This window comes from Lathyrus oleraceus, chromosome 4, assembly GCF_024323335.1.
Source record: "Lathyrus oleraceus cultivar Zhongwan6 chromosome 4, CAAS_Psat_ZW6_1.0, whole genome shotgun sequence".
Lineage (NCBI taxonomy): Eukaryota > Viridiplantae > Streptophyta > Magnoliopsida > Fabales > Fabaceae > Lathyrus > Lathyrus oleraceus.
Window position 1 is genome coordinate 181745071 of NC_066582.1, and position 24381 is coordinate 181769451.

Here is a 24381-nt window from a genome sequence, read left to right on the forward strand (position 1 = left end):
CCGGTTAGCGATTCTGATCCCCTTTTAGTTAGAAGTTCTGGTACATAAGTTGGATAACTTCTTTATTTAGTCTATTGCAAATTGCGGGGGATCGGACCGTAGTCCGCCCTACCAAGTTCAGCACCAGAAACCGCTGAACCAACTCACAATGGATCGTTCATACTATGTTTTTGTAGGGTCCGCAACCTTTGGATTAAATGATCGGGTAAGGATCACCTAACTTAATTAGTGCATTTCTTGATTTTTAATATGTTGTTTTGGGAATCATTCACTTGTATTCATCGGCTCTCCACGTAGTTTGCTATTAAGATGATGCCGACTTCTCGTATAAACTACTCGGGGTTACTACAAAACTAAAAGTTCGAGGAATTGGTATAATAGGTACTTAGCCTGATCTAACATGCTGAGGTTTTTAGAGTGTTGGGGCGGTAATGATTTTGTCTTAATTTCACTCAAGTTTTATAAAATAGGCAACCTTTATACTTATTGAGTGTGTTGAGTTTTGTTATGGCTCAAGAAAATTGAGGAGAATAGATAATAAAAATTTCACACTAGGGACTTGATTAAGAATTTTTTTTTATTGAAAGGGAAATAACATACTCGAAAGGGAAATAAACATAACTGAAACAAAGTTTTCCCCCCTACACTTAAATGAAACATTGTCCCCAATGTTTCAAAGAAAGCGAAAAAAAAGGAAAAATAAATAAAAATGGTACTCAAACTCAATTCTGCCTGCGTCCTCTTGTTCTTGGACCCGGTGATCGTTCACGTACTGCCAAGTCATCAAACCTGTTAAGCAAGTCAGTGAACCTCTGGTCGGTTATTGCATTCCTTTCTTGTTGTTGTTGTTGCATATGGTGCATCAGTTGCATTACTTCGTTATTCTGCGCATGCATGGCATCAAGTCGTTGGGTTTGATGTTCAATAGCATCCATGATGTCATCATTTGTTGCAGGCCTTCTTCTTCGACGACGTCGGGAGGATGGACCAGCTGCATTATCGGAAGGATTAAGTGGGACCGAATGTTGTTCAGGACCTTGATCACCTTGCTCCATTTCATCAAACTCGTCTGGGGGCGGGTTTGCTTGTGTAGGCATGGTAGGTTCGGGAGCATTCAAATCATAGATGAATGTGTTAGGGTTAGTAACATCGGTGAGTGCAATGTTGGGCATAACGACGCTTGGGATTTCTTGGTTATTCACCATAAGATAATAATTCCCGCCTACCCTATTTTTGATTAAGCGGCAGGAGCGACAATAGCTGATATCCATAAACAGGGGCGGCAAAGATTTCAAATTCTGAAGTCGGCCCCCTAGATTTAAACCGAGTGCGATGGTGGTTATTAATCCTCCAATCACAAAAGGTTGACTGCCTCGAGCACAGAGGGTACATATATGGTGAAGTAAGAAAGAGGCGATGTTTACCTTTGTATCTGCTGAAAAGATGCAGTGTAGGAAGAATAGTTCTTTCGCGTTGACTTTGCTGTTGTTGGCTCTTCCAAAGATGGTGTTTTGCAAAATATGGATAAAATACCGGATAGTGGGGTTGTGTATGTGTGAAGCAAGTAATGCATCCCAATTGGTGGTTACCACACCGGATATTTTTCCAAAAAGTTCGAATGCGACCGTGTTCCACTCTGAGTTTGGAGGGATTCTTGGGTGGACGTGGTCTCCTTCAGGAAAATGTAGCATGGCACTCAACTGTTCTTGAGATAGTGCGTACTCAGTGTTGAACATACGGAATTTTGCGACACCGGTTAAGTACTCGTCCTCACCGGTTGGAGTGGTGTATGAATAAGAGCTTAAAAACTCCAAGGTGAGTGATGGGTATGTTGGGTGATTTTGTGTGCATAGAAAAGTTAAATCGGATAACCTAAGCAGCCATTGCACACCTTGAAGTAATCCTAATTCTTGTAAGCAATTGAAATATGGGTACCTGGTAGATGTGACACCACTTTGTTGAAACCGAACGAACTGCTCCCGTTGATAGTTACTATCTTCAGATCGGAAGATAATATTTCCGAATTGCACTTCTTGATGTTGGTTCTCCGCCATTTTGATTGGTAGGTAGAAAGAAGGAGAAAGGAAAAAAAAGGATGAAATTGTTTTTGTATAGAATAGTTTTTTTTTTGGAATGATGTGGTGTAGGAAGAAATGTAGAGAAGGTATTTATAGGAAGAGTTTTGAAGTTGGGAAGAGGAGTGGGTGAGAAAAAAAAAATTAATGTGGACGAAGGTGAGTGGAATGGAGTAAAAAGGGGAGTTGAATGGGGATAAAGATGAATTGAAATGGGGAGTAACGGTCATGACATAACGGTCAACAACATTTACGAGAAAGCAAGTTGTCACGTTCGTGACAACATGTGTTACGGGCGTCATGGGGTGCGTGGCGACCGTGACAGCAAGTGTGACGCTCGTCACACTTCTGAGTTTGCAACGGTCGTGACAGCATGGTGGCAACATGCATTGGCTAAATTTTGTGACAAGTTTTGTTTTATTATATTTGTTATTTTTATTATTTTGTTTATTATATTTGCTACTTTACTACACCATAGAATATATTTTTTTTTCTCTAATAAGCCATGTAAGTAGTAGCATACAATATATATCATCATTGGTAATTTTAGACAGTGCATAAATCAAAATGAAATTTAATTTAACCAATAATGCAAGTAGCTTCATAAAAATAAACATAATGTAATATTTGACTGAAGATAAAATAAAACATGCGAAAAATAAATCCTAAGATTAAAAATATTGTCAAACGAAACTATAAATTTCCTAAGATTAAAACTAGTTAACTGCAATTGTTCTAGCCACTTGTAGAATCTCTCGTTGGAGGAGCAAAGGAATTGACACGGTGTAGCAACTCGTGAAATTGATTTGTCATTCTACTCATGTACTCAATAAATTCATGTCCCATCATAGTTAACTCTTCTCTAATGGCATCTTGTTCTGGCATCAAAGCTTGAATAGCGGTATTATAATCAGTTCCGGGCATATGATGTCTAAGATCAGGTACTGCCGATTCTACGGACGGGATAGGATGGGGTGCAGAGGCAGCATCGTGGTAACCAGTTGGCGTCTACGGATCAGACTCAGCATTAGGAATCTGGTTGTCAAGAATCTCATAATCTTGGATGGTTTCAACAGATCTAACAGGAGAAGGTATTCCATCCAGGTTGTAGAGCCAATTATTTCGGTTATGGACACTAGTCATCGGGCTAGGCATGGTGAATAGGTAAAAAGCTTGGTTGTTAATTAATAGTTCAAACTCTTCAGGTCCAAGGTTTCCTATAAACATAGTGTTGAAAAGGAAAAGTATATTCATAGGCTGAATACCACAAAATGGGTTCAAATCAAGCATGGGTTGGCGCAATCCAATAGCATTAGCAATCATAATTATCAATCCTCCTATTTGAATCGGTGCATGGTCATCTTGAATAAGGAGGTCAAAACTCGCTAACATATAAGTGGCACCATTCACTGGACGATTATGGGAAGCACAAAATATTATGAAAAGTTCATCACGTGATACTGTGGTAATGTTTGATCTTTTCCCAAAAAGAGTGTGTGCTAGGATCTTGTGGAAATAACGAAAAGTTGGGTTATGTATGTTTCCAGAAAGAAACTCATGTTCCTCAGGTTCGTCATTTCCTGTCAAACTTCCCCAAAAATGCTCAAGCTCTCGTTATTCAAAGAGGTCCTCTTGGTTCATGGTGAATGTGTCAAAAGAAGTAGGGAACCCTAAGAGGTTAGTAAATTCTCTAATGTCATACTGATACTCCATATTGAACATCCTGAATTGAATGAAACCTCGGTTTATTCCTTTTCCATGGTTCGGTAAATAAATCAGGGAGCTGAGGAATTCTAGAGTTAGCCTCCGGTAAGTAACAAATTGTCTCCGAATAGGAGTGGTTTCCCACCCTATTTGACTCAGCAGATATATGACACTATCTCTTAGCCCAAGTACGGTCATTACACCATCATCAGCATAAAAATTTGGGTGCATCTCTCTCTCAGCAAGTTCTTCAAATTTTTGTCTCTGAGCTCTCCATCGGAACTTGATACCCATGCAATCAATATGTGCCATCAGGTTAGTGTTAACTAAAGAAAAGAAAAACAAGAATTTTAGTCAGGATTTGGCCAGATGCCGAAAGAAGAAAAGAAGAAAAATTTAATAATACAAAGAAAATGAAGAATGAAAACTGAATAAAATCAAGGGAATAATCAAAGAAAAAAAAATTGTGGGTTGTCTCCCACGAAGCGCTTTGTTTAATGTCGCAAGCTTGACATAAAACTATTAAATGTTAATCTATTAATTTTGGAGACAATACGTCTAAGTGCAGGACTTGCGAATCTTCATTGTTTTCAGCATAATGATAATGTTTTAGACGCTGCCCGTTTATGATAAATGACTCAATAGATTTTCCTTTAATTTCTACAGCTCCACTAGTAAAGACATTAGTGACTTGGAAAGGGCCAGACCACCTAGAGCGTAGTTTTCCTGGGAATAACTTAAGTCTAGAGTTAAACAGTAGGACTACATCGCCTTGTTTGAAAGTTTTCCTTGATATACGTTTATCATGCCATTTTTTTCGTTCTTTCCTTGTAGATTTTGGCATTTTCGTATGCATCTTGTCTAAGTTCCTCTAATTCGTTTATATCTAGAATTCGCTTTTCACCGGCGGCCTTATAGTTTAAATTTAAGTTTTTAATAGCCCAATAGGCCTTATTTTCTAACTCCACTGAGAGGTGACATGATTTACCATAAATAAGCTTAAATGGGGTTGTTCCTATGGGAGTTTTGTAGGCGGTTCGATATGCCCATAAAGCCTCGGGTAATTTTGATGACCAATCTTTCCTCGATGTAGCGACAGTTTTTTCCAATATCTGTTTAATTTCTCTATTAGACACTTCCACTTGTCCACTAGTTTGAGGATGGTAAGGTGTTGCTACTCGATGTTTTACACCATACTTAAACAATAATTTTTCGAGTATTTTAGATATGAAATGAGATCCACCGTCACTGATGACTATTCTTGGGACACCAAATCTTGGAAAGATTATATTCTTAAAGAGTTTAATTACTACTCATGTGTCGTTTGTTGGAGAAGCTATAGCCTCAATCCATTTTGATACGTAGTCAACCGCTACGAGTATGTACTTGTTACCAAAAGAGGGTGGAAAAGGTCCCATGAAATCTATTCCCCACACATCGAAAATTTCTACTTCCAAAATGCCTTTTTGTGGCATTTCGTCACGTCTAGATATGTTTCCTGTGCGTTGACACCTATCGCATTTCTTGACAGCGGTATGTACATCCTTCCATATGTTTGGCCAATAAAGACCGACTTGTAGGATTTTAGAGCAGGTTTTGGATGTACTTGCATGTCCACCATAAGGAGCGAAATGACAATGTTGGATTATACTTTCTACCTCTTCTTCAGGTATACAGCGACAGAAAATACCATCGGGGCCTCTTTTGAAAAGTAAAGGGTCGTCCCAGTAGTAATGTTTTATGTCATGGAAGAATCGTTTCTTTTGCTGGTAGGATAAATCAAGTGGAACCACTCCGGCGGCTAAATAATTGACAAAATCAGCGTACCATGGTGTAACGCATACAACCAAGGTGGTTTCTACCTGTTTGTCAGCTCTATTTTCTTCCAAATTAGCTATAAGTTTATCGTACGAGAAATCATCGTTGATCGATGTTCTTTCCGGTTCCAAGTTTTCGAGTCTAGAGAGGTGATCTGCTACTACCTTTTTTGTTCCTTTTTTATCTTTGATTTCCAAATCAAATTCTTGTAGCAACAAGATCCACCTTAGGAGTCTAGGTTTAGCGTCCTTTTTTGTTAAGAGGTACTTAATGGCAGCGTGATCAGTGTAAACGATTATTTTAGCTCCGACCAAGTAGGAACGAAATTTATCTAGTGCAAATACTACTGCTAAAAGTTCTTTCTCGGTCGTGGCGTAATTCATTTGCGCTTCATCTAGAGTTCTACTCGCATAATATATGACGTGAAGTTTTTTATCCTTTCGTTGTTCTAAAACAGCGCCTACGGCGTAGTCACTTGCGTCACACATTATTTCGAAAGGTTCATTCCAATCCGGGGTCTGCATTATGGGCGCGGAGATCAATGCTTGTTTAAGTGTTTGAAATGCTTCTAAACATTTATTGTCGAAGATGAATTCAACGTCTTTCATTAATAATTCGGTTAAAGGTTTAGTTATTTTAGAGAAATCTTTAATGAATCGTCGGTAAAAACCGGCATGTCCTAAGAAGCTTCGTATTTCCCTCACAGTTTTCGGAGGTTGAAGGTTTTCGATTACTTCTATTTTGGCTTTGTCTACTTCGATTCCTCTATTTGATATGATGTGTCCTAAAACAATTCCTTCTTGTACCATAAAGTGTCATTTTTTCCCAATTAAGTACTAGATTTACTTTTACACATCGCTCTAGAACTCTTTCGAGGTTCTCAAGACATTCTTCGAAACTTTGCCCGCATACGGAAAAGTCATCCATGATGCTTTCGAGAAAATCAGCGAATATTGCCATCATGCACCTTTGGAAAGTTGCAGGAGCATTGCACAAGCCAAACGGAATTCGTCGATAAGCGAAGGTACCAAAAGGACATGTGAGCGTTGTCTTTTCTTGGTCATCAGGATGAATCGGTATTTGAAAGAAACCTGAGTAATCGTCCAGATAGCAGAAATGAGAATGCTTGGCTATTCGTTCTAACATCTGGTCTATGAATTGTAAAGGAAAATGATCTTTTCGGGTTGCTTTGTTTAGCTTTCTATAATCAATGCACATTCTCCATCCCGATTCAATTCGTTTGGTTATAGTTTCTCCTTTTTCATTTTCGATCACGGTTATACCTCCTTTCTTTGGTACTACGTGTACAAGACTAACCCATTTGCTATCGGATATAGGATATATGATACCTGCCTCTAATAACTTTGTTACTTCCTTCTTCACTACCTCACTCATGATCGGGTTTAGTCTCCTCTGGTGTTCCCTAGAAGTTTTACAGTCTTCTTCTAGCATGATGCGGTGCATACAAATAGAAGGACTTATCCCTTTAAGATCGGTGATGTTGTATCCTAATGCGGTTGGATATTTTCTTAAGATATGTAGGAGTTTTTCGGTTTCAAGTTTTCCTAGGTCTGCATTGACTCTTACTGGTCGTTCAAGTTCTAGGTCTAGGAATTCATATCTCAGATTTTTGGGAAGTGTTTTCAGGTCGAGGGTTGGTTTCTTAAGGCATTGCGTAGGGTCTGATGTTATTGCTAAACATTGGTTCAGTTTGTCTTCTACACGATAGTCGGATAAATCGTCATTTTCGAATTCTGTTTCTTTTATACATTCATCGATGATATCCATGAAGTAACATGTGTCTTCTATTGCAGGTGCTTTCAAAAATTTGGAAAGAATAAACTCAATTTTCTCTTCTCCTACTTCGAAAGTGAGTCGTCCTCGTTTTACGTCTATGATAGCACCGGCAGTTGCTAGGAAGGGTCTTCCCAATATAATGGGGGTAACTTCATCTTCTCTTATGTCCATAATTATAAAATCGGTGGGAATGTAGAATTGACCTATGCGCACGGGAACGTTTTCAAGAATTCCTACGGGATATCTAACGGAACGATCTGCTAATTGCACAGACATTTTAGTTGGTCTTAATTCCCCCATTTCAAGTTTCTTGCATATGGACAAGGGCATAACACTGATATCGGCTCCTAAGTCGCATAAAGCTTTATCTATGACAAATTTTCCTATATGACAGGGTATAGAAAAACTACCAGGATCTTTAAGTTTAGGAGGCATATTCTGGATTATTGCGCTACACTCAGCAGTGAGTGTAACGGTTTCGTTATCTTCAAGTTTCCTTTTATTAGATAAAATTTATTTTAAGAACTTAGCATATGAGGGCATTTGTGTAATAGCTTCTGTAAAAGGGATTGTGACGTTTAATTGTTTCAGTAGGTCAACAAATTTTTTAAATTGGCCCGCGTCTTTGGTTTTAATTAGCCTTTGAGGATAAGGGATAGGTGGTTTGTAAGGCAGTGGAGGTACATAAGGTTCTTTTTTTTTCTACGGTTTCCTTATTACGCTCTTCCTTTTCCTTAGGTTTACCTTCTTCCTCAGTTGACTTTTTAGAGTTTTGGTTTTCAATCCTTGGGTCAGATGGTCCCTCTACCTCTGTTCCACTTCGTAATATAATTGCGTGAGCGTGGCCTTTCGGATTAGGTTGGGGTTGTCCAGGAAATGTACTAGTTGGGGCAGCAGTAGGCGCTTGTTGTTGAGCTACTTGCGAGATTTGTGTTTCCAGCATTTTGTTATGGGTAGCCAGGGCATCTACTTTACTTGCTAGTTGTTTAATCTATTCGCTAGTGTGTACATTCTGGTTTAAGAACTCTTTATTGGTTTGCTGTTGAGAAGCTATGAAGTTCTCCATCATGATTTCCAAGTTGGACTTCCTAGGAACGTTATTGTTAGGTGTAGATGGGGTCGGCTTTTGATATCCAGGTGGTACAGCTGGAGCTTGACTGGGAGCTTGACCTGGTGCGTATAAAGCGTTGTTACTTTTATATGAAAAATTAGGATGGTTCTTCCAGTTTGAGTTATAAGTATTCGAGTAAGGATTTCCTTGAACATAGTTCACCTAATCTGTTTGAATTCCTGTTAGGAGTTGACAATCTGTAGGAGTGTGACCTTGAATTCGACAGACTTCGCAATTTTGAGTTACGGCAACCATGGTGGCTGGAGGTGATACGTTTAAACTTTCAATTTTCTGGGCAAGAGCATCCACTTTTGCATTAACATGATCAAGGCTACTTATCTCGTACATGCCACCTTTCGTTTGAGGTTTTTCTACCATTGTTCGGTCGCTTCCCCACTGATAACGATTTTGGGCCATGCTCTCGATAAGTTGATAAGTGTTGGTGTAAGGTTTATCCATAAGCGCACCACCGGCAGCGGCGTCTATTGTTAACCTTGTGTTGTACAAGAGACCATTGTAGAAGGTGTGAATTACTAACTAGTCCTCTAAACCATGGTGTGGACAAAGTCTCATCATGTCCTTATATCTTTCCCATGCTTCGAAAAGAGATTCGTTATCCTTTTGCTTAAATCCATTTATCTGGGCTCTCAACATAGCTGTTTTGCTTGGAGGAAAATATCGGTCAAGAAAGACTTTCTTCAACTCATTCCATGTGGTGACTGAGTTGGAAAGAGGAGACTGAAGCCATCTTCTAACTTTATCTCTTAACGAGAAAGGAAAGAGACGAAGTCGAATCTCCTCTGAAGTGACACCATTAGCCTTAACAGTGTCAGCGTATTGGACAAATACGGATAAATGAAGGTTTGGATACTCGGTAGGATTTCCAGAAAATTGATTCTGTTGCACTGCTTGCAACAACGAAGGTTTAAGTTCGAAGTTGTTCGCTTCGATGGTGGGTGGAGCAATACTCGAATGCGGCTCATCCTGCGATGGAGCAGCGTAATCTCGAAGAGCACGAGCTGGTTCGGCCATCGCTGGTATCGTTAAAGGACGGAGATTTTTGAGATCAGGAATTTCGATTGGAGGAAGATTGTTTCTAGCACGATACTCCCGAATTCGTCGCAATAATCGGAGATATCGTTCACCGTCATTGATTCGTAAGTAGTACGGCTCGCCTTGTGAGCGAGTGTGTGGCATACAAATCAACGAAAAAGGAAAAAAAAATTGCCTTAGTCGCTACAGCGTAACAGGAGAGTTACGATATCGACTAAATAAAAGTCCCCGGCAACGGCGCCAAAAACTTGATCGTGACTTTATGAGTCTATCGGGGTACTAACTGCAAGTGCACAGTCTAATCGCGTAGTTTTAAAAGATATCGATCCCACAGGGACTTAATGAATCGATCTACTATTTTTCTAGGGTTATTGCGTAAAGCTAAGGCGGATGATACTTTAATGATTAGGGGGAAAAGTAAAACTAAATTTGGATCTAGATAAACTATCAAATAATATGGATATCAGTATGTAGTTCGTCGTAATTAGGGAATCAAATCTTCGTTGGTCTTTTTCTTAATTTTAAAATAAGTCTTTTTAGTAGACACTATTAATTAAAAGTCTTTTCCTCAAACTCTCGCTCTGTTGAATTAGACTATGACTTTATATTTTAACATACGCTCTCACTATTTCGTTAAATCTAAAATCACTTTTTGAAAATAATAGAATCTATAGAAACTCCTTTTGAGAAAATACTAACCGTTTAAACACCCTCGTCTCAAACTCTCGCTCTGTTGACTTAGATTATATGATTAAACTTAAATGCTTAACTCTCGTCCTCACTTTAACTTTTAAAAATAATTTTTGAAAATAATTAGAATTTAGTTAACCTTAAAAATTGATTTCGCCCTGATTTAAAGTTAATGTTCAATTTACACTGTCCAGTTAAAAACTCAAACCCTCGTTCTATTGATTTTAACTTCTTTATGTCTTTTACTCTCGTACAAAGACCTTGGTATTAACTTTGTAAATTGAGACCAGAAAAAGAGTGACTATATTTTGAAATAAATTTAAACCAACTCAATTTAGATTCCTTTATTCCGCTTACTTTACATACCGATATCTAAATAAATTAGCCAGACATGGTAAACATGCACAAACAATAATCATGCATAAATACGGCCATATCAAACAAACAATATATATAAATAGCGGAACAAATCATATGTAAATTAAAACAACAAAACAATTAATTAATGAACCTGGAAAAATACTAGAAATCTGGATTTTATCTCCTAGCTTCGATGCTCGAACACTCCACCACAAGCCGGTTGGATTTGTTCTTCACAGTTCTCGATCAGATAGGAAAGTAAAAACAAGGAAATAAAATACTATGATCTGATGTAAGGTTAGATCCAGTAAAAATTACACAATAATTTCCGATGTAGAAACTATCGTGAGAAAATAGATTGTATGCTTCGGAAATTAAACTAGAAAAGAAAAGAAAATAAATTGCTTGAAAATTAGAATGCTGGAAAATTATAATGCTGGAAAAATATTGCACGGAGAAGAGAGAGCAAAGCTCCTTCAATTGGCTTTTGTGAGGTCTATTTATATTCACCTCTCAAAATAACTGTCGTAGAATGAGTCTTCAGCGTGGTTCAAAGTGTGCATGGGAAAATTTAGGGGAAAGACGTCCACTCCGTTACGCACGCAAAGGCTAAAATATAGGATGGGATGTGTGACGTCCGTCACACTATGTGTTACAGTCGTAACACTAGGTCTTGGGACGTGACGCTCGATATGTGCTCGTGGCGGTCGTGACAGCCATTTCCTTTGTTCCAAACGTGGGCTGGGCTTTGGTGCTTCATCTTGCTGCTTTTCCTAGAAAATCCTCCTTTTGCACCCTTCTTCTTTCTTTTTCACATATGCTTTAAATAATGATACCTGAAATAAATAATAAGAAAATACCGAGTAATATCGAATAATATAAAATAAATTGAATCAAATAACGATATAATTTAATTAAATTAAGTCTAAAAATGTGATATAGTTTCATGTTATCAGATTTTCAAAAATTGAAAGCACAATAATGTTGCCTCTATGCAGAGGACTTCATATCACACAAGAACAAAGCAAATAGATCAATATACAAGCTGGTTCGAAGCAAAATACAATTGAAGAAAACCTTTGAATTGCAAGGACTTGAGTCAAGAGCTTTGGATTCTTTTGCAAATAGTTTGCACTATGGATCAAGAGAAGAAGGTTTAGGAACTTTGAGATCTGAAGATTGATCAAGGAAATCAAAATTCAGATCTGAAAAATTGAAGAGAAAATGCAATAGTTATGTACCGGGGTATTCGTTACCATTAGAGATATTGACTAAATCCAAGGTAAACCATACAAGTCGATTCGCCACCGCACTTCTATTTATCCAAAGGAATGGTTAGAAAGCGAACAAAAACCTAAAAGTTTTATCGAATCAAAAACTAGTAAAAATGTCAGAGATCTGGGTAAAGGGGTTGGTTATGCAGTGGGAAGGTTTTAAGCACCCAAAACATCCTAGGTACTCCTAGGGAGCCCTTTTCATAAGTGTTAGTCTAGTCTAAAGGGTGTAGGTATTTCTAAAGTACTATTTACTAAAAGGAAGGTTAAAAGAAAATGACTCGCAAGGATGTCGCATCCACTGCCTACGTATCTCATATGAGTATGAGAATCAGAGTCTTCGTAGCTCGGCTACCTATGGGTTAAAGAGAAGTGTGCTCGATAAGACGTCGCGTCTTATGCCTACGTTTCTAATCTGGAATGAGAATCAGAGCAAAACGTAGTTTGGCTAACTAGAGGTTAAGGATTGCCATTTGAACATGGACTTACAAAAGAGGACACCAGCTGTGTCAAAGGAGGGTGGGCAGCGTGTTCAACGTCCTAGCAGTAGGTGTCACAGCTCGCTGAGTCGAGTCTTAGGCAGTTACCTCTTTGCAATAGAACGGAATGACATGCCACAAGATCGGAGACGCACGGAAGGTCTAAAAATGGGGAAGCTCTGCTCTAGAGTTGTCATGCAATATGGACCTATGTGTTAGGATTTACAAAGGGGAACATCTACCTAATGTTAGCATGCAAAGAATAAGGGAATTCTACCTATGTTATCATACAAAAGATTCTACCTAATGGGTGCTACCTAAACGGAACAAGAGTCGACGAATGGAGCGCGGAGAGGAGTTACGGATAAAGGTAGATGGCGACGCCGGAGGCAATCGACTTACAGGTAGATGGCGATGCCTGAGACAATTGACTTACAAAAGGATGGATGAATTCGTGCTGGTTCTGTTATATTTTGAAAATGATTACTCGACGTTGGATCGAGCTTTTGATCTTATTTTGAAATGGTTATCATATGTTCGTTTTAATTCTTGTATTAACAGGTGACTAAAGAAATAAAGAAATAAATATTATACACTTTATGGGAGAGGGGTACATTTGTTATGAATGGGGATTGTTCATGGCAAACAAACAATAAGAATATACGCCTCATACATCATACAAGTAGGCAACAGTTATCAATCAGATCGGATAAATAAACAATATATAATCAAACCAAAGAATCAAATAATGGAGCATTTAAACAATGCATGACGTATGAACATGTTAAATAATTAAGCAATAGAAAGCATGAATGAGAGAAACAAGTATAAAAGATAACAGGTGAATCAAACAGATGAAAATATGCACACGAAGGGTCCACTGAATAATTTAATCGGGAAATGAGGTAAGGACCAAATAAAATCAAGGTAAAAGGCCTCTAATACAAGGCATATGAGATGAACAAGGGAGGATCAAAAGATCTCTTCAATTGCCATAAGCAATCCCTAAGTCAAACATCGATCATAAAGAAGTCAACTGAAAATTCAAGTCAACTTGAAAAATAACAAATAAATAGCAAATTAATCAAGAAAATTATGAAAAATTAAACTAAATAAGGTGGGGTCAGGACATCATCATCTCCCAAAAAGATTTTAAAAATAATGAAAATTGGCATGTGAATTAATTAAAACAAAACATAGGTCAAACCAAAAGTCAATTAATAAGACTATGTTAGAAATAAATGAAGAATAAATAGTAAATTAATCAAGAAAATTATGAAAAATTAACCTAAATAAGGTGGGGTCAGGACATCATTATCCCCCAAAAAGATTTTAAAAATAAAGAAAATTGGTACATAAATTAATTAAAATAAAACAGAGATCAAACCAAAAGTCAATTAATGAGACTAGGTTAGAAATAAATCAAGAATAAATAGTAAATTAATCAATAAAATTATGAAAAATTAAACAAAATGAGGTGGGGCCAGGACATCATCATCCCCCAAAAATATTTTAAAAATAACAAAAATTGGTATGTGAATTAATTAAAATAAAATAGAAGTCAAATTAAAAGTCCACCAACCAAACTAGGTCAAAAAAAAATCCAAAAAAAATTGAAAATAGGAAATAAAATTCCAAGAAAATGTCAGTTTGACCATGAGATAGTGGTCAATGTTCATCCCAAAAATCAAATGCTAAGAATAATTTTAAGTCATAAAAATAAAATCAATAAAAAAAGTGTGTTAAAATGGACCAGTTAGAATAAATAATTAAAATAAAATATTAATTTAAAAAAATATGAAAATAAAAATTATATATAATTAAATAAAACGTTAAGAAAAGTAAAAAATATTTTTGGGTAATTTTATGGACGAAGAAAATATTTTAAATAAGAAAAAGAAATATGAAAATGGAAGGATTAATGGTGATGAACATGGTAAGCAAGCGCAGATATATCAAAACATGGTCAAGGAAGAGATGATTACCTAATGGAAAGTAGAAGTGGAATGAAATCTGATATGTGATGAAGCTTTTCCTCCTTGCCACGAAATTCCAATGCTCCTTTAGGATTAGTGTTTCAGCTTCTTAAATAGGGTGGATTAGGTGTTCTCATGGGCTTTTTAGTAAGTGATTTATCCATAAGAATAAAAGTGTGAAGTGAGGTGTAAAATGTTGTTATTTTGGGCCAAACTTAAGTGAATGGATGTCCAATGCATGGCCAAAAGAGGTAAAAAAGTGACTGGTTTGTGCAGCATGCTTAGAAAATCTGATTGGGCCAGCCAGGCCCAAAATCTGCCTAGAAAATCAAGTCATGATGCCCACTTTAAATGAATGTATCTCTCAAACCATGGATCCAAATGAGATGATTCCAAAAGGATGTGAAAGAGGACATGGCAAACGGTGTACCACAATGTCTGTGTCAAGCCCTGGCATGTCCTGATAAGACCAAGCGAAGATGTCAACATACTCTTGCAGCAATTCAATCAGCCACTTCTTCACATTATCTTCCAAAGCAGCCCCTATATTGATTTCTCTCTTGGCGTCCTCGGTGCCGAGATTAATCACTTCAACAGACTCTTGATGCGGTTGAATGACCCTTTCCTCCTGTTTTAATAACTTGGCAAGTTCTTCAGGGAGTTCACAGTCTTCATCACCATCTTCTTCAGCTTGAAAGATTGGATTTTCAAAGTCGAAGCGAGCCATAGCAGAACTGTTATCAATAGGATCCTGTGACGTGCATCTGCATGAGTGATGGTATGTGCTTATGAGTGTGAACAAGAAGTGGAAACTAAACAAAACATTGCCAAATGTAGATTTTTTTTATATCTTTGATTTTTGAAAACTGCAAAAATAGAAAGACAGTGAACAAAATATTTGAATGCAAAAAGACGTCATTTATTTATGATAAAAAAATGCAGGTATCTGTCATACCCCAATTTTGTCCGGACATATTTAATTTTTTTCATACAATTGATTTCATTTTTATTTTTGCATCATATGCATAGCATGACATACATTGCATTATGAATAACACCTAAAATGTCAGTCAGAATGAATTTATTGAAAATACAGACAAATCGGTTGAATCATTTCTCAAGAACAGGCAAAATCAACAGTGACTGTTTCGGTTATATCTTGACTCGCCTGAGCCTTTTAACCGGTGCAAAATTATTTTGAAGTTAAAAGAAATGCTGTATTTCCTCAATAAATATATTTTGTACCGATCTTCGTAGTGCATTAAATTTAATTTTTCGATCATTTTTGCATTCATTTTTGTTAGTCAATCTAATTCTTATTTACTTATTTAATTACTCTTTCTTTGATTTATTGTCAAAATTAGCATACTTAAATAGGAATTATTTAATATCTAGTTTAAGTTTATTTTTATTTTATTAACATTTTTTGTGTATTAACATTTTTGTATAAAAATTGGCATTATTAACATTATTGCATAAAAAAATATATCTATTTTGTGCATTGGATTCTTGGCCAGCTAGCACACACGCGCGTGAGGCCACTCATAACCACACTCATCCCACTCTGCCAAATCCACACAAAAATCCACTCTAAAAATCTCTCAAATCCACTCCCAACGTCTCTCACACTTAACCACCAAATCCATAAAAATCTCACAAAAATCTCTGAGACATCCCTAAAAATTCCTTTCATCTCTCACACCTCAAAAGCTCACACTCCACTCACTCTCTCGGATCCCTTCCACGCTCACTCCAACAGAAAAAAGAAGAAAAAAATCTGTCTTCATCTCACAAACCCATACGAAAACTACCACTCCCCTCCATCCACCGTCAAAATCGCCGTACAACCCTTCACCATCAACCGTCCATCTTCCTCTCCGTTCCGATTCACTCTCAAAACCAACCTTTACACCACTCAAACAACCACACAACACACGTCGCCGACAAAGATCCTTCTCCAACCGCCGCGAGCTAAAGTCGACAAACACCACCGTCGAAAACTCAAAACCGCGAAAACAAACCGTTAATCAACAAGAACCACCCTCAAAACAACAAGATTCGGCGACGGACTCCTTCCGTACGCACGTCAACCGCTCACTGGCACACCCTTCCGCCGACAACCTCCACCGTTGCGCATTCCATAATCTTTCCAACCTTCTTCCGACTTCTTCCGCTACCGCCAGAAAATGAAGAAACATAGCTACCACCTATCCAAACGCCGACCTCCGTCATATATGCTCCGAGCTGCAACTCCTACGATCTCCCTCTACAAAGACTCATTCATAGATACACACGACAACTTCCGCGATATGTTGATTTTTGTTCGTGCATTAGTTGGGCTGGACTCGACAAGTTCAATTTTGTAGCCGGTAAATTTTTTATCTCAAGTTCAATCGTGTTAAAGTCGTGGAATATAAATTTTGGTTAAATTGGACTGTGATTGTTTTATCATGTTTTAACTGATACTCTGTAGATAATTTGTAAATAGTCATAATATTAGTTTGCTTAGATTTATTTTAGTTTGATGAAGTTTGCTTTAGTTTGGTTGATTCATTTTATATGTTTTAATATGTAGATAATTATGAGCTGCCAGTGTTAATGTTATGTTCATTGCATTGTGTTGTGAGAGTTGGATTAAATATGTGGATGGACCCTCTGTAAAATATTTACCATTTTAATTTGAAGTTCTAATATATGAATTAGTGATTACATAATTAGGACTTTATGTAGATATATATTGATATAGTGTTCCTTAGTTTTATATGCTTGAATTGATTTCTATTGTTTTAACTGATGATGATAACTCTGTTTAAAATATTGTACGTTTCAGGATCATTGAGATATGGCATATATTGTTATTGTGGGAATTATGAATTGAAATCCTGCAACTCACTTCGTATGCTATTGTTATGGATACTGTGAATAAATAGTACATGATAATTATGTGGTTTTTGTTCATACACTATTTTAGTTTTATTAGCATATCATGGCTTTATAGAAACTTTATGTTGTGTTCAATAGTTTAATAAGGGTTCCATCCTGCTTTTAGTTGGTTTATGAGTCTCCACACATCTAGTAAAATAATTCTATATTGTTGTAAATAATGCAAAATTGTTTTTCTGTGGTAAAATCAGAGTTTTATTCTTGGATTCGACAATTTCATGTCGTTATGCCGCCCGAAAATTCCAATAAAATTAATTGTACATTTTCACCGAGTTATGATTTTGCGTATGACCTCAATCATATGGTCATCATGTACAAACCGGTTTTGAGCATATCGGTTTCATTAAATAAATCAAAATTGTCACTTATTTTCATTTGTTTTTTTGAATAATAATTAATTGAACTTTTGTTGGATTAATTCATTTTAATTAATTAATTTTAATTAACTATTTAGGATAATTAAATAATTTTGATAGTTAATCTTAATTAATTCAATTAATTGACTTAACTAAAGGTTGGTCGATTTCTTTTCCATCATCATTTCATAATCACTTTCAATTTCATTCCAATTCATCATCAATCCAAACCAATTTCAAAAAGCACAAATCACAATTCTCGATTCAACATTGAGCCCATTTTCAAATACCCTTGTAAGTCGATTGCTCTTCGCATCGCCATCAACCTCACATAGCTTACTCTTGGGCTTCCTTACAATGAAACCTACTTGGTTATTGATTAATCGAGTAGATGAAATAATACACAAAAAAATCTTTCATTTCATTAATAAACACAAATTCAAATCATTTTTTCAAACCATTCAATTTCAAAAGAATTTTCTCTTTTAAACATAAACATTGGGATGAAAAGGAGAATAGTAAGCTTCCGCTTCACTATCTCTCGACTATTCGAATAATTGGCGTACGCCATATTGCTCGGATTTTCGTCATTCAAATCAAACCCTTTCAATCAATACACTCCTCAAAACCTTTTAATAATTAATCTTTGAATGAAAAGGAGAATAGTGAGTATCCGCTTCATTATCTCTCGATTATTCGAATAATTGGCGTACGCCATATTGCTCGGATTTTCGTCATTCAATTAAAACCTTAACAATCATACAAAATACAAATCATCTTCCTAAATTAGGGTAATACTCAAAATATATCTTTTTATAAATTTGGGATGAAAAGGAGAATAGTGAGCATCCGCTTCATTACCTCTCGATTATTCGAATAATTGGCGTATGCCACATTGCTCGAATCTTCGTCATCAAATTAAAACACAATCGAATAAACTCAAATCATCTACAAATCCAAACCTACCAATTCAAATACAAACTACTTTCGCAAATCACATACAAACATCTAAACATGTCTTTCTTAAATTAAACCTCGGATGATAAAAGATGAGAGGCGTACGCCTCGCTATCTCTCGATTATTTGAATAATTGGCGTACGCCATATTGCACAAATTATCGACTTCCGACTAAAACACGCTAAATAAACTTGGATAAAGGAATAAGTGGCGTACGCCTTATTATTCCTAGAATAAGCAAGTAGGGGGCGTACGCCTCACTACCGTGCGTATTCAGCATCCGCAAACAAACTTTCGAAATAATTCGAACGAAAAGGGACTAGAAGGCGGACGCCTTATTATTCCTCGAAAGATTTGGACGATTGGTGAACACCACATTGCTCAATCTTTCGTCGTTCTTCAAAAACATCTCAAACAAATCAAACCTAACTTCTCGCCCCCGTGCGATCGAAACCAATCAAACATTTGACACATCAATTCAACTCGTCACCCCCGCGTGACCAAAACCCTTTCAAAAAGGACACTGTCAATCCTTTCTAATGCGCATAACAAACCAGTGCTTAAGCCTCCGTCGAGAGTAGACAAGCCAGCGTTTAGCCTTTAGAACGCCGACCTACACAGTCGTTCATCAAACAAAACACACCAAAACCGTAGTTGCCCGAACTACGAATGCTCTGATTTCCTTATTGCACTATAAGGATACGTAGGCAGGAGATTGTTGTATCTTCGCGAGCACACTAATAAAAAAACCTCCCCGTTCTCCTCTTGAGGTCTTCATCCATCTCTATCCAATATTTAATTACCCGGAGAAAGCGAATAACATGCAATTAACATTCAAATAGCAAATTAGACTAAAAGGTTCCCGTTGAGTACAACGGACGTGAGAGGTGCTAATACCTTCCCCTTGCGTAATCGACTCCCGAACCCGAATATGGTTGCGACGACCATTATTCTATTTTCTAAAAGGTTTTATCGATATTTTCCTATTCCTTCATTGGGATAAATAAAGTTCGGTGGCGACTCTGTTCGAACATAAATTTTTCCGCGACCATCGCGAGGAATCGTATTTTTCGAGATGCGACAGTATCCACATAGATGAGCCCTACAATGAGTCATCACGCCCTGGGCGGAACGTAAGACTTGGATATGCATGAATAAACAAAGAAAATTACTCTTTAAGAAGAGTGACTTGGATAATCTCTTCAGAAGACCAGTTGCAGAGAACTTCACCCGGGACACTTGGACGCACCCAGTTGTCACTATCGCAATCACTATCCCCATCTTCTTTGTTGATTGCAGAGACCTGGCCGTACTGAATGATGCCAGCACTAGAGAAAGTAATTGGCCCCTGATGAGTCTGAGGCGTTGAAGTTGTAGAAGTTAATGCCGGCTGATACCCAATCCCAAACTTGTCTTCCTTTACAGGTAAATCCACCAGACGTCCCCAACCGGGAGCAACACCTGAATTTACCAAGGCCTGTGCCTGCTTGAAGGACGACAAAGATGCACCTGCTTCAACCTCTTCCACTAGAGCTGCATCCTTGACTTGAACTGCCTCAAAGGCCTGACACAGGGTCTCATGAATCTCACCTTCTACCTCTACATACTTGAATGTAGACAGGTTACTGACCAGGATATCCTCCTCACCACAGACAGTGTTAATTCTTCCGTTGACCGGGAACTTGATCTTCTGATGCAAGGTCGAGGAGACTGCCCCAACATTGTGGATCCAAGGACGACCTAGCAAGCAGCTATACGAAGGACTGATATCCATCACATAGAATACGGTGTTAAAGGTTTGTGATCCAATCTGAATTGGCAATTCTACCTCTCCGAACACCGACCTCTTAGAACCATTAAAGGCTCTCACCACAAGATTGGAAGGCTTCAAGATCAAACCTTCTACATCTAACCTTGACAGGGCTCTCTTGGGTAGCACATTGAGAGAGGAACCTGTATCCACCAGAACATGGGATAGCACAGTGTCTTTACACTCCATCGAGATGTGCAAAGCCTTGTTATGATCGTGTCCAGCTGGCGTCAAGTCAGAATCAGTAAAACCCAACCCGTTGCTTATATGAACATTTGCAACCATCCCTTCTAGTTGGTTCACTGAGATCTCCTGAGGCACATATGCAACATTAAGGACCTTCAGGAGTGCCTCCCTGTGTGCCTCCGAACACAGCAGGAGTGAGAGAATAGATATCTTGGATGGCGTCTGAATCAACTGATCGACTACCTTGTAATCGCTTTTCTTTATAATTCTCAAAAGTTCGTCCACATCCTTCGCAAAAGCAGGCTCAGAGCCAACCTGTGGTGCAGAGGTACCCTCATTCACAACTTTCTTGCCTTTGGCCTTCGCCGCGGAGTCAACACTATCAGGTTGGGTAACCGGTGGTGAGAACAGTCTACCACTTCTGGTGAATCGCCTGATTCCACGAACATTGTCCACTACGGGATCTTTTATCTCAATTCCAGGTTCAGACTTCTGATCCTGCACCTCTTCTACTTTCAGTGACTGCTCCACTCCATGATCATGCGTGTACACACTCCCTCCGTAATGCTAAGGAATGACCCTTTCGCTGGTGAAAGGTAAAGGACCAGGGGTCGTGATGGTCATAGTGGATTGATGCGGTCGCACTGGTGGTACCGGTTGCGCTACTAGGGCACTGATCTGAGCGGTCGGGTAGAAAATTGTGATAGTGGCAACGTCACAGTCATACTCAGAAATCTTATTTATTGAAGTACAAACATCCGAAACATCGGAATCAAGTTCAGCAAGTACATCAGAATCAAACACCATGTTTGGAATATCAGCAACAACATTAGAAAAATTAATTACATCATTGGGAATTACAAAATCAGTAGGAACAACATTTGTAAATTCTTCAGCATCTTCAGGAAAGAGAGGATCAACATCTGCATTCTCAATAACCCCTTCAACAGACCTTTGGGCAGATAAGTCTTCAGCTTGGAGGATACCATCGTCAAGCAAGGCCTGGATACCCTGCTGCAGCTTCACACAACCCTCACCCTGTGCAACACAACCCAAACAACCGCTCCCACAGCCGGGGAAAACATCTGCCTTTAGCAAGTATTCTTTGATTTCTAACAGCGGAGTCTTCAGCTTCAACACCTCCTTGACTAATTTGACTTCTCCTTCAACCATGTTAACATTTGCTCTACCATGCCGCGACATAGGATTGTTGACAACATTAGGAGCCGGGGCAAAGTTAATGGCCTTTGAATCAATAGGGTCCTGAACCACGTGCTTAAAAGCTTTGCAGTTCTCAATAGTGTGGCCAGGTGCCCCAGAGTGGAAATTACACCTAGCATTGGCGTCATAACCCACTGGAAGCCTGCCAATGGGAGGAGCCAAAGTGCGTAACTGCACAAGTTGCAAATGTTGAAGGTTGGGAAGCAACTGGGCATACGACATCGGAAGAGTGTCGAAACGCCTATCCATCATCCTCTGTCTCTGTTGATAAGCAGGTTTGTTACCCTGTTGTTGTTGGTATTGATTTTGTTGACGTTGAGGTTGTTGTTGTTGCACTGGTGCTGCAGCCGGAATGGTCACTGCTGCAACATAAGGTTGTTGATGGTAATTCTGAAATTTATTCCTCCGGTTACCCCTGTTCTGATAAGAAGATATGGTATTTGCATCCCCTTCTCTCCTCTTATGTCCTCCTAAGAACGGCTTCTTTGACCCCGAAGATGATCCAACCCCATTTTGGATCTTACATGTCTTCAAGTAGTTCTCCACCCTCTCACCGGTAGAGACCACATCAACAAAATTCGAGGCGTTGCAACCCACCAGACGCTCCAAATAAGATCCAGGCAGTGTGTTCATAAACATGTTGGCCATCTCTTTTCCAACATCGGAGGCTGAACACGGGAAGCCAACTCTCTCCAGCGTTGAGCATACTCTTTGAAGCACTCGTTGCTCTTGAGAGACAGATTCTGGAGCTGAGTCCTGTCAGGTGCCATATCCGTACTGTACTGATATTGCTTCACAAAGGCCTTAGCCAAGTCTCTCCAGCAGCGAATATGGGCTCTGTCCAGCCTCATATACCACTCCAAGGATGCCCCAGCTAGGCTGTCCTGGAAGAAGTACATGAGCAGCTTCTCATTATCAGAATACGCGATCATCTTGCGGAAGTAAGCTTGTACATGAGTCTTCGGGAAAGAGTTTCCATTGTACTTATCAAACACGGGGACTTTGAATTTTGGCGGAACTCTCACGCCTAGGACCAGCCACAAGTCAGCAACATCCACACTGTTGTACCTCATATGAAAAAAATGAGAAAACGACCTTAAGTGAAGCGCGATCGCACGCTCGCAATAATGGACTGAACAGAGTTGCCACCGAACTTTATTTATTCCCAAAAATGGGAAAGGGAAAATATCGATAAAACCCCTAAAAGAAAGGATAAGATATGGTCATCGCAACCAATATCAGGGTTCGGGAGTCGATTACGCAAGGGGAAGGTATTAACACCCCTCACGTCCGTTGTACTCAACGGGAACCATTAGGTCAGTTGTGTGCGTTAGTGTTAGTTGAAATATTAGGCTTTTCGAATTATTAGGTGGGAAAGAAAGAAAGGATGAGAAGAGATGTTTTTGGATTTTTGACGAAGGACTAAACCTAAGTTTTTTATTAGTGGGCCTGACAAGATTTACAAATCCTGCTCCTACGTATCTCAACAGAGAAATCAAGGCTTACGTAGTTCTGGGTAGAAAAATGTCTGTTTGTTGGTCGATTTTAGCGAAAGCTACTTTGTGTCAAATCGACGAAAACATTGTTGGACTACCCAAAACAGGTGGAAAAACATTGCCTTGCATTGCTTTGAAACAAAGTACCTTTCGTTTGAGAAAAAGGTTTGAAGGGTTAATCGCACGGCGGCGAGAAAAAGAAATTGATTGGTTTGGTGTATTTTGAGTGATGGCGAGAACTTGGATGAGCGAGATATACATCTCGAATCCTAGCCTTAGGAGTGCACGGTATACACCATGTTCCATTTCCATCTTTATTGAAAGAGGTTAAGATAGGAATTAAGTATTTTAGAATTTGATTGAGAAAGGGTTTGAAGAAACCTCATTGATAATTTTAGACGATGGCGAAAGCTAAGATAGGCGAGGCATACGTCTCGAATCTTAATCTCAGGAGTGCACGGTATACACCATGTTCCATTTCCACCTTTATTGAAAAAGTGTTAAATAAGAATTAGGTATTTTGAGTTTTGTTGTGAAAATGACTTGACCCTAGATCAAGTATTGATGGAAGTTTAAGAGAAATTTGAATGAGTGTTTGAGAGAAAACAAAGTGGATAAATTTGGATGATGGCGAGAACTAGGATGAGCGAGGCATCCGCCTCGAATCCTAGTCTCAGGAGTGCGCGGTATACACCACGTTCCACTTCCATCTTATTGAAGAGGTCTTAACTATGTGTAGCACCTCAAATTTGCACCTCCCATTTGTATATACATTTTCATTTTTAAGTCATTAACATTTGCATTGTTCATTGCATAGTCTTTCAAGTCATCAGTCAAGACTGGTCAGGAGATCCAGTTGTGCAAGCAAGCAAGTGCATTTTCTATGGAATCAAAGCCCTAGGGTTGGTTCAATGAGTTCATATGATTCAAGGATCATTTTGAAGTGGTTTGGTCAAGCATTGGATGTTCAAAGCTCATCAGTCAATGATCAATTCATCTGAAACCCTAGAAAGTCAACAAAAGTCAACTGTCAGTTCAACCATGGATTTGAAGGTGGGAGATGGTTAGAGAGGC

General features: G+C 38.4%; 1 long non-coding RNA gene and 1 other non-coding gene across 2 annotated transcripts; both read left to right on the forward strand.

Moving 5' to 3' along the window:
- Nucleotides 1-9052: 9052 nt before the first annotated feature.
- Nucleotides 9053-9159, forward strand: LOC127077937 (small nucleolar RNA R71). The gene has a single exon (XR_007787696.1). It is a non-coding gene; the product is annotated as a small nucleolar RNA R71 (small nucleolar RNA).
- Nucleotides 9160-15839: 6680 nt separating this feature from the next.
- LOC127074417 (uncharacterized) lies at nucleotides 15840-17494 on the forward strand. The gene is made up of 2 exons (XR_007785997.1): nucleotides 15840-16706; nucleotides 17168-17494. It is a non-coding gene; the product is annotated as an uncharacterized LOC127074417 (long non-coding RNA).
- Nucleotides 17495-24381: the final 6887 nt, after the last annotated feature.